Source organism: Canis lupus, chromosome 12 (genome assembly GCF_003254725.2).
Source record: "Canis lupus dingo isolate Sandy chromosome 12, ASM325472v2, whole genome shotgun sequence".
Classification (NCBI taxonomy): Eukaryota; Metazoa; Chordata; class Mammalia; order Carnivora; family Canidae; genus Canis; species Canis lupus.
The window spans coordinates 64379425-64388358 of record NC_064254.1 but is presented as its reverse complement, the minus strand read 5'-3'; the positions used below and the strand labels follow the sequence as shown (position 1 = coordinate 64388358).

The 8934-nt window shown below is 44.6% G+C and overlaps 1 long non-coding RNA gene across 1 annotated transcript; it reads left to right on the top strand.

The window, feature by feature from the left end:
* Positions 1-2792: 2792 nt before the first annotated feature.
* LOC112658682 (uncharacterized) lies at positions 2793-4297 on the top strand. Its single transcript, XR_003135890.3, has 3 exons — positions 2793-2985; positions 3439-3503; positions 3594-4297. It is a non-coding gene; the product is annotated as an uncharacterized LOC112658682 (long non-coding RNA).
* The last annotated feature ends 4637 nt before the right edge of the window (positions 4298-8934 follow it).

The following is an 8934-nucleotide window of genomic DNA, read 5'->3' as shown; positions in this document are numbered from 1 at the left end:
AAAAGTTTGATAAATAGGCTTTAGCTTAGAACCATAGAAGTTGATGACACAGTGAGAATCACAGAGAAAGAAGTTCTCAGGCTCAGGTGGGTTGTCACGAAAAGGGCCTGGATTGTTGACAACAGCTGGCTGAGAACACAGACAAGAGCGAGTTTTGAATTTAAATGAGTAATTACAATGCTCTGAAGTATTTTAAGGACTTCGCAGGAGGCCCCGAGCTCTTGGAATGAGAAAGGGCCTTATGGTCTCTCAGGTCCAGCCTCCTCTTATCCGAGGAAGCCCCATGGCCCACAGGGCTCATGCTCATGGGGTGGCTTCTATCTGAAAGATGAGAAGACATTTGCCTTGTGGTCCCGCAGTTATCGGCAAAGATGAACCACAACCAAGGTCTCCCACTTCTAAATGCACTAATGGTAAGAACAGGAAGCAAAGCTCTGTCTCTTATTTTACTAATCTTTAGGTTTGAAGATTAAATGTATTCTGAGGTCTATTGACGCTCAGGTTAACTTAAACCCTCCAAGGCTAAAAGTTTCTTCGGAGTTGTGATTGGGGGTATTCCAAGAATGGAGAAATGAGATCTTCTCTCTATTGGCTCATTCATCCAGTTCCTTCTGACGTGCATTAATTGCTTGCTGGTCGCAGGCCAGACACTGTGTATGTGTGGGGAATATGAAGATGAATTATTTTCTGCCCTCAAGAAGTGTGGAGATTGGACTGGAAGACACCCCAGCCTGATGGGGTTGGTGGCGACTCATCACAGCACATCACGATGAGTGCGGGACAGCCGTGCACGGGGTTCTAGGGAAACACAAGAGGGGGTTATGTAGCCCAGATGGGGATGGGGCCAGGGAAACTCTTTCAGAGGTGTCAATTTGCAAAATAGCCGGGATATAGTTGGTAGGCTGGAATGAACCTTTTGATAATAAAGTTTACTCTGCTGGAGTTCATGAAATACTTGAAGAAACTTGGCAGCGTATAGTTCTTGTATGTGTCGTGTCACCAAGTGTTAGATCTGTTGGCTTCCCTGTAGGCCACACAATGGAAACAGCTTATTATCAACAGACCTTATGCCATCAGACAGGGCAACAGGTCGTTCACCACGATGTATTTCTTCTCACGTCACACTCCCCAGGTTCATGCTTCTCCAGCCACACAACCTTTTCTTCACTGTGGCTCAGAGGTGCCAAGGGCACACTCAACCCAGGGCCCCCGGACTTGTTCCTCCCTCTGGCCACTTGCCCAGGTATCTCCATATGCTCCTCATCTTATTCGGGTCCCTGCTCCCGTGTCCTTTTAATAGGGAGACTTTCCAGACCACATCACGAGAAATAGTAACAGCAACCCATAGTGGGTTGAAGAGTAGCCTCTCCTCAGGTTGTATCTGTCTCCATTCTGGTCCCCAGAACCTGTGAATGTGAACTTATTTGGAAAAATGGGTCCTAGCAGATGCAACAAAGTTAAGGATTTTTGAGACGAGGATATCATCCTGGATTATTTGGGTGGCTCCTAAATCTAATGACAAGTGTCCTTATGAGAGAAAGTCAGAGGAAGAGTCGGGACAGACAGGAGAGGACGTAGGTCACATGCAGACGTAGGCAGAGGTTAGTGTGATGCAGCCACGTGGAATGCCGGCAGCTGCCAGGAGGTGAAGAGACAGGCAAGGGAATGTCCCCGACAGTTGCTGGAGGAGGCAGGCCCTCCTAATAATGTTGATTTTGGCCTCTGGCCTCCAGACTGAGAGAACAAGTTTCTGTTATTTTAAGCCATCAGGTTTGTGATAACTTGTTATGGCAACCACAGAAAACTAATGAATAACACCACTCTGGTCACTCTCTGCCCCCGTATGCTTTACTCTTTCTTATCAGTACTGACATAGTCTGTCTATCTATCTATCATCTATCTATCATCTATCCATTCATCCAAAAGCACACAGACACACACAAATACACACGTATAGGTAATTTCTTTATTCTCGAATACAAGGGCTTTGTTTTTGTTCACTGTTATATCACCAACATCTAGAATAGTGCCTGGCACGTCGTAGGTGCTTAGTAGATATTGAATGAACAGATAGATGAGATGTTGGATTCTGAGGCTCTGCAGGCACTTAGAGTGACCTTTTCATCCTGTGTGTCACTAAGGAGACAGAGCTGGTTCTGGTGACTGTAGAACTTTGAGTAATGGGGAGGGTCAGGTGATGAAGAGATCTGGATTTATTTTTTTTTTAAGATTTTATTTATTTATTCATGAGAGACACAAAGAGAGAGAGAGACAGAGACACAGGCAGAGGGAGAAGCAGGCTCCCTGTGGGAAGCCTGATGCGGGACTTGATCCCAGGACCCTGGGATCACAACCTGAGCTGAAGGCAGTTGTTCAACCGCTGGGCCACCCAGGTGCCCCGAGAGATCTGGATTTAAATCTTGGCTCTGCCACTTGTTAGCTGGTGACTTTAGGCCCTGAACCTCCGTTTCATTAATAGTAAAATAAATACCATTGCTGGAGGGCTGAAGGGAATGTTTGTTGATAGCATGGCTGGCTCAGTGCCTGGTGAGCAGTGCTCAGTCTAGTTCTCCTTTCTCTCCCATTCATGGTCTCTACTAGCAGTAGAGACAGGAAGGCTTTCCCCTGTGTGGCCATTTCCTCCTGCATCAGTGGCAGAGGTTCCCAAAGGGAACCGTCACATCCCTTTAGGGCTAGACCTTGCCATTCTTTTTAAAGGTGGGATTGGCTCAATGGAACATAGCAAACCTGGTGATTCTCTATTGTGAGATAATGGGCTCCACACACTTTGAAGTTCCACCTCTGGAGATGAACTCTTGCAATCACTTCATCTTATCAGCCTTGTGCTGTGAAGAGAAAAGTAGAGGCCATCTTTACACCTGTAGCATCATGATGGTTGCTGGCATCCATCAGTGTTAGAGAGAAGGAACAGACTCTTCCAGCTGGTCCTGTAGGGATAGCCCTTCAATTGTACACTCATATCTGGTAGATCCTAATATTGTTTTGTTTTATTTTATTTTATTTTATTTTATTTTATTTTATTTTATTTATTCATGAGAGACACACAGAGAGAAAGGCAGAGACACAGGCAGAGGGAGAAGCAGGCTCCATGCAGGAAGCCCAATGTAGGATTTGATCCCAGGACCCGGGGATCACGCCCTGAGCAAAAGGCAGATGCTCAACTGCTGAGCCACCCAGGCGTCCCCCTAATATTGTTTAAAGAAGATTACACTCCACCGCCCCCCCCACTCTGTCATGCACACACACGGTTCTAGTTCTCTTTTTCAAAAATATTGGGTAAACACCCCAAATATTAGCAGTTATTATTTCTAGGCTCCTGGATTTTTGTGTAAAAAATGGTTTTACTCTTTTTCTTGATGCTTTTCTTCATTTCCAAAAATGTAAATTGAACATGTTTCTAATTCATTTTTCCATCAGATAAAACTGCCAGCTTTGCCTTTGAGATTTCATTCCTAGAACTGGTTCAGAATATAAATGCTAAGGTGAGCTTCTGTGCCAGTGACTGGGGATTTTCTCTAGTCCCTGGCTGATCATGTAGAAGCTGAGTTTCTCATTTCTTCTCTCTTCTGAAGCCATCATACAGACACAGACTTTCATGGCAAAGAGGAGTAACAGCAACTTTTGTCTGTCAAGAAGCTTAGCCATGATTTCCTCCATCGGCTCCTCATCTTTGCTATTTCATTGGTTCCCTTGATGACAACTTTTCCTGAGGTCGTATGCAGACTTACTGTAAAGCAGCGATCTCATCATACTTTTTAAGCTTCTGGTTAAAAATAGAGTATCTCCTGTAATTCCCAAGGAAAATCAGTTCTGTAAAATCTCATTGTTAATTCATAAAGGGCGCTTGGCTGTGCAAACAGAAGAGCGTGGAATCCAATGGGTGTTTCCAAAGTTATAATTTCTTACAGGAGTTTAATACATCATCTTTGTCAACTGTGTGGGCATGAACCAGGTAAACTTCACCAAATGGAGATAGATAAATATGATTTTGCACGAATTAGAGCAACATTTGCAAAAAGCTCTCGGCAGAATATTTCATTCGTATTTGGTTCCAGCGTCTTGTGTTTTTCTTCAAAATTGAGAAGAGAAGGGTTTCTACCACTCATTGTGCAAATGTGTTCTATGCTTTAAAGCGGAGGGAGCATAAGTTGTTATTATGATAATGTTAATAACACTTTTCATGTACTACATTTTGGTTGACATTTCATCTTAATTGAGAAAAATCTAAAATTAATCTTTGTAAGAAACAGGACCAGAGGGGCTAATCAGGTTTGGAACTGGGACTAATTGTACCATAATCAGATTGATGGGCTGTTAAATATCTGATGTGAAAACCATATCATGAAATGATAAGAAAGGATCTGTACAAAAGTCCCCTTGAATTTTCCCCTTGTCTTTTATTGTGCAGTTTGTTCAAAAGGCTTATTACCTCCTCAAAGCACAGATCTAAGATCTCTACCATCTGGTAACTTTTACTTTTTAATCGACTCAACTTTCCTGAGAGAGTTGCAGTAAATAGATAAGCAAGCAAGTAAGTAAATCTTTGTCATCTATTTGTCCAGGATAAGATGCTACAATGAGGCTGGTTTGGGGAACTGAAGCTGATTCTGATGTTTTTAGATTAAGGTTCAAGTCTGCCTATGGTTTAATTGTTGCTCCTATGGGGTGGAGCAGATTGAGACAGCAGACACGGGATTAGGAATTTGGTAGAATTGGAAAGGTCTAAGCAGCAACTATTCGGTCTTTCACCTCCCATCATCCCTTGGTAGGGTAGTCCATCTGGTTAGGGTGTTGGTACTCAGGATCCTGCAGACTCATAAGAGTTGTGTGGGAGTTTGTGGGACATGAGACACAAGTTCAACTTTTGCTTTTCTCCTATAAGCAGCAGAAATCAGAGGTAGGTTTTATGGAAGGACTTCATGAATTTACATCAGAGAACGTCTAAAAATCCACAGGCCACCTAAACCCATGTCAAAGGGTGGGTGTCATCAATTTGATGACACTAATGAGGTCAACAGCTGTGAGCTCACTGCTCCGGTCTTTGTTTCCCAGCTGATTGTTGAGGTAGAGGTGTTGTAACCTCAGATTCAAGTTTCCAAATGACACTGAGGGATTGGGTATCAAGTTACAGAGAGTTCTCTAAAATATCCAGGCTCAATATTTGAAGATGAGATTTGAGGCTGAAGCTGATAGAAGCAGCAGAAAGGAGCTGGAGATGGATTCAGTCAAGAAGCAGGGTTGTCAAGGCAGCAGAAATGTTGGAAAGTCTAACTCAGAGGAGAATTCAGTGTGTCTTTGTATGTACAAAATGTACCCCCTGAACATGTCCAAAGGGGATGTCATTTTTATTTGGGGGAAGGGAAGAAAGGCACTAGGTAATGATACAGGAATTTTTTTTTTTAAAGATTTTATTTATTTATCCATGAGAGACACAGAGAGAGGCAGAGGGAGAAGCAGGCTCCATGAAGGGAGCCTGATGTGGAACTCGATCCCAAGACCCAATCCCAAGACTCAATCCCAAGATTTGATCTCACACCCTGAGCCAAAGGCAGATGCTCAACCACTGAGACGCCCAGGCGTCCCTGATACAAGACTTAAAGTACCTAAATCCCACTCCCCTCTACTACCCCATCCCCCAAGGAAGTGAAAAATTGCCTGACTAGCACACTTTAGCACAGTTTTGCAAAGAGATTTAATGAACTGAAAAGCAAAACAAAACAAAACAAAACACCCCCAACACCCATTAGCCGAGCAGCAGGGCTCCTGAGAATACTGCTCAGTCTCCCAGTCACCGGAGTCGGATTTGTCTTGTTCCCTTCACCTTGAGCCTCTCTCTATGCTCTGTGTGCGAGGGCCCTTCTGGAAACCTTCTCGTTATTTCTCCTTCTTGGCTGGAGACCTGCTGCGCCCTGAGCTTCTCAGGCCTCCTGGTGGGGGCAGCCCTCCTGCTTGCCCAGCTCTCCGCCAGCCAGGTGGCTCCTCACCCTCCCAGAGTCAGTTCCCAGGGCCCCCCTGGCAGGTCACTGTGCTCGGGACCTGCCTCGCTCTACTAGGTATGGTTTTCTGCCTTGAGAGTGTTTCCCTCTCCAGAATCTGGTCTAAGACAGAAGTGGAGAATCCCAGCAAAGGTGCGGTGTCTCCAGCTCTGACCTCGCTTGACCCGGTTGGCTCCCTCACCCCTGGGGCTCCCTGTCCAGCCCACCAGGCCCACCATCCACAAGGCCCTTCCGGCCTCCCACTCCCACTTCAGCCCCAAGGACGGGTGGGCAAAGGCATTCCCTTCATGAATCATCTCTGGGGAGGAGGAGAGAGGTGCAGAGGGCACAAACGCACAGGGGTGGCTTTCAGCAGACACCAGAAGCTTCTTGAACTGGCCCAACCGTCCTTACCAACACGGTGTTCCTGAATCTCCATTTGCTTCATGGAGGCAAATGACTCAATGAGCACTTTCCAAATGGTTTTTCAAGGGACTCGGTGGTTGAGTATCTGCCTTTGGCTCAGGTCAGGACCCCAGAGTCCTGGGATCAAGTACCCCTTGGGCTCCCTGTAGGGAACCTGCTTCTCCCTCTGCCTGTGTCTTTGCCTCTCTCTGTGTGTCTCTCATGAATAAATAAATAAAATCTAAATAAATAAATAAATAAATAAATAAATAAATAAATAAGTTTTTTTTGAAATATTAAAGGGAATAAATATCTGTTCGAAAAAAATAAGACGCCTGAAAGTAAAGTAAAAAGTGAAAGTTTCCATTCATGCTGAGTCTCCTTCATGCCATCTCCTCCCCTGAGGGAAACACTGCTGGCCTTGGAAATGAGCTCTCCCAGGCCTTTTGTTCTGTGCAATATGAGTGAATAGCAATTAAGTCTTTGAGCGCTGAATTGTTATATCCGCAAACGTGGTAACCGGAAGCTTCTCGGGCTATCAGAATATGCCATCAGGTTATTAATACCAAGGCCTGTAGGCCTACCCTGATTCTTTTCATTTTGTTTTCTTTTATTCTCTGTCCTAAGAACGGAATATCCTACTAAGGTTGTATATCAATTATACCTCAATAGAAAATATACAAAGTCTTAAAGAATATGTCTAAAGAGAATTCTCACTTGCTCTGAAGCTCACACATCAAAATTCATAGTATTTAAAAATATCTACCCCTCCTCTGTAATCCCATCTCTAACTGCGCAGCCCACTGTTGAAATAAACTCTTAGCTAGGCTTGTGAAAGAAAGGCTCCAGGCTTCTTGTGTGTTAAATGTGCATTTCTGGACACCTACAAAACAATCCTAATTATTAAAAACAAAAAGCAGGGATCCCTGGGTGGCGCAGCGGTTTGGCGCCTGCCTTTGGCCCAGGGCGTGATCCTGGAGACCCGGGATCGAATCCCACATCGGGCTCCCGGTGCATGGAGCCTGCTTCTCCCTCTGCTTGTGTCTCTGCCTCTCTCTCTCTCTGTGACTATCATGAATAAATAAGTAAAATCTTAAAAAAAAAAAATAAAAAAAAAAAAATAAAAACAAAAAGCGACAATCTTTCCCACACTCTATATCTCCAAAACCTCTTGTGAAATGACTGCTTTGAGAACTTCTGGGTTTGGTTGCTTCAGGATGGAAACAACTGTAATCTGGATTCTCTACATTCTGAAATCTTTGCTGGGTCACACAGCCTGCTTCCAATGTCCCCCAGAAGTGGCCTCTTTTCCTTACTGAGATGGACCTAGCATTTCCTTTTTCCCAAGAGTCACATGATCTCCAGGGAGCACTCATGCTTGAGTCTCTTGGTTATATAGCCTTTTGGCTAAAAAGAGAAGCTTGTGAAGATTGGAGTGGTCACCTTAATTTATTGTTTCTTTCCAGCCTGGAAGGTGGAAGATGGCTAATTTCATGAGACATTTTGAAAAGGCTTTTGAATAATAACATAAAGGAGAAACTTCATGCCAGGGCTGTGATCTGTGGCCTCCAGGGCAAAGTGAAGTCAAGGAACCCGTGAATAAGCATGTGGGCTCAGGGGAATCTCGTTGTTGTTGGTGCAGACGCCTGGCTGGCTCGCTTGTTGGTGCAGACACCTGGCTGGCTCGCTTGGTGGAGCATGTGGCTCTTGATTTTGGGGTTGTGAGTTCAAGCCCCACGTTGAGTGTACAGATTACTTTAGAGGAAAGAAAACAGAAAAGAAAAGAAAAGAACCTTGGAAAGAGGCTCCAAGGGAGTTCTGCAAACCTAAATGCTACTGTTGAAGGAAACTTGGGTTTTTCTAGCATGATCTCCATATTTTATAAATGAGAAAGAGGAAGGCACAGAGGAGGGGAGAAGACTTGTCAACTGCCCCAGTGCTGGAACAAGAGGCCAGGTCTCTAGCTCTCCACCTAGGGCACCTTTTAGTATTATCTGGCTGCACCTCTGCTTATGATCCCCCTTGGAAATTCCAAGATTTTGCTTCAGAATTGTGAATGAAGTTGTATATATTGCTATTTCTATGTCCTTCACTGTGCTCATTTTTGAAATGATGTTTTCATAAAGAGTTTGATTTCTGGCAGTCATAGAGTGCCTGGAGCCACCTTAGGCTGGTGGTGAGGAGCCCCCTCCACCCCTGGCTCCAGTAAAGGGAGCATTGGGCACCCAGAGGCATCTCTTCTTCAGAAGAAAGAGTGCTAAGCATGAACGCGCCCTGCCTAGAAGGGTGGCTTCCAGTTCAGAGCCACGCCCCCTGCTGCAGCAGGTGCTGCTTCAAGTCCTAGGCCCACTGTTGATGCTGTTTTGAAACTATAGCAGCTCCTATCAAAATTTGCTTCAAGACAATAAGGAAAGATGGATTATTCAAGAAATGGTCTCGTGTTGAATAACAAGCCATTCTGTTAAAAAAGTGTATTGCTGACTTCTTACTCCTTGTACCAAAATACCTTCCAGATGGATCATAAACTTAGGTG